Here is a 2,500-nt window from a genome sequence, read left to right as displayed (position 1 = left end):
CTTAACCTAACCCAAGTTGTGCCTTAACCTAACCCACGTTGTGCCTTAACCTAACCCAAGTTGTGCCTTAACCTAACCCACGTTGTGCCTTAACCTAACCCACGTTGTGCCTTAACCTAACCCACGTTGTGCCTTAACCTAACCCACGTTGTGCCTTAACCTAACCCACGTTGTGCCTTAACCTAACCCACGTTGTGCCTTAACCTAACCCACGTTGTGCCTTAACCTAACCCACGTTGTGCCTTAACCTAACCCACGTTGTGCCTTAACCTAACCCACGTTGTGCCTTAACCTAACCCACGTTGTGCCTTAACCTAACCCACGTTGTGCCTTAACCTAACCCACGTTGTGCCTTAACCTAACCCACGTTGTGCCTTAACCTAACCCACGTTGTGCCTTAACCTAACCCACGTTGTGCCTTAACCTAACCCACGTTGTGCCTTAACCTAACCCAAGTTGTGCCTTAACCTAACCCAAGTTGTGCCTTAACCTAACCCAAGTTGTGCCTTAACCTAACCCAAGTTGTGCCTTAACCTAACCCAAGTTGTGCCTTAACCTAACCCAAGTTGTGCCTTAACCTAACCCAAGTTGTGCCTTAACCTAACCCAAGTTGTGCCTTAACCTAACCCAAGTTGTGCCTTAACCTAACCCACGTTGTGCCTTAACCTAACCCACGTTGTGCCTTAACCTAACCCACGTTGTGCCTTAACCTAACCCACGTTGTGCCTTAACCTAACCCACGTTGTGCCTTAACCTAACCCACGTTGTGCCTTAACCTAACCCACGTTGTGCCTTAACCTAACCCACGTTGTGCCTTAACCTAACCCACGTTGTGCCTTAACCTAACCCACGTTGTGCCTTAACCTAACCCACGTTGTGCCTTAACCTAACCCACGTTGTGCCTTAACCTAACCCACGTTGTGCCTTAACCTAACCCACGTTGTGCCTTAACCTAACCCACGTTGTGCCTTAACCTAACCCAAGTTGTGCCTTAACCTAACCCAAGTTGTGCCTTAACCTGCTCTGTAATTGGCATATGACACGTTACATTAATCCAGTGTTGTCTAACCACAACCCTCTGAATATAGTTCGCTACTCGCACCGCCCACCCTCTTGTGTATCGTTTCATGTTCAACACTTCGCAAGTGTTGCTTACTTTTTACATGCTCCCGCTGTACACTGTAATGTGGACGACTGCAGGATGTACATCGCCCCCACCCTCCCCCCTGCCTTCGCACGCTGGTCGTTCAGGTGCTTGCGTGTTCAATGCCCTTCGCAGCTGTTCACTGGCATTCGCATGTCGAAGCGCTCAGTCTACGTCGTGGTACGGCCTGTGTCCACTGTCCGCTGATGTCGTAAGCTTAACCCTCACATTGTACTGCACATAGGTCCGTATGTACTGCATGATACGCTGTGGCACATGTGTGACCGTACAACGACTGCGCCCAACAACAGCGAACCATACGGTCCAAATGTTGTGCACTCAGCCACGTGCCGTCTCCCCATAACAGCTACATTGCAGTGTGGTACGCCATAGAGACGTGTGGGATTAACGGACGCCCTGGATGGCGATCAGCATGAGCCGTCTGTTGATGTAGTGGCGCGTGTATTCAAACGTAGTCGTCTCTTCTCACACAGTGTGATAGCATGGTGCACCGCGTTCCACATCTGCGACATGGTACAGATGCTGGTTGACAGTCGGTCTCGTAATGGACATCGCATACGTAGGGGGCCACCTCCCACGTGTTCTCTAGTCGTGCACATTTTGTTGCGTGTATGTGGGCAGACGTAGTGTGTCGTGACACCTAACAGACAGGTATGCAATAATCGTTGCATTTGCAAACTGGGATGGACGTCTACGTTTGCTGGTGACGTTACGCAAATGAACAACTGGTAAACCCATTGTGGTGCGGTTGTTGTTGCTGGAGGTAAATCAGTAAGGGCAAATCTGTGTGTGAAGCGATACGCGGCGGTGGCTGGGTGGGACCGTCCCCGGCCGGTGAGGGGGGGCCGCCCGGCGTGCTGGCCGCGCGGTGCGTGGGCGCACGCGCTACAGCCGGCTGGTGGGGGCGCCCAGTGGCAGGCGCGCCGGCCGACGGACGCGGCAGGCGGCGCAGCTGCGCGCCGGGGCACCCTGCGCGCGGCGCCGGGCGGCCAAAGTGGGTCCTCGCGGGCCCGGTGCGAAGCGCGGTGGACATCTGCAGTGTGCTGGTCCGACTGAGGACTGTGTGCGTTGAGGATGCGCCGCCGCCCGGCACTCGGCGCCGCGACGCCGTCTGCTGCTCGGTCGCCCCAGCGGTTCTCGCTGGTGGTTTGTATCGCAGTTGTGCAGACGTGTTGGCACGTGCGCTGTGCTGGGAGAGTTCGCTTCGGCACCCACGTGGGGCCTTTGCCCTTCTGTGGCGCTGGCGTTGGAGCTGCCGGTCACCGTAGGTGGCGCGTGTTGTCTCCCGCCGGCAATGCCACGACAGCACGCTCCCGGGCCTCTGTCGGCAGCGGC

Source organism: Schistocerca cancellata, unplaced genomic scaffold (assembly GCF_023864275.1).
Source record: "Schistocerca cancellata isolate TAMUIC-IGC-003103 unplaced genomic scaffold, iqSchCanc2.1 HiC_scaffold_232, whole genome shotgun sequence".
Classification (NCBI taxonomy): Eukaryota; Metazoa; Arthropoda; class Insecta; order Orthoptera; family Acrididae; genus Schistocerca; species Schistocerca cancellata.
The sequence above is the reverse complement of the archived record's forward strand: the minus strand, read 5'-3'. Positions refer to the sequence as shown.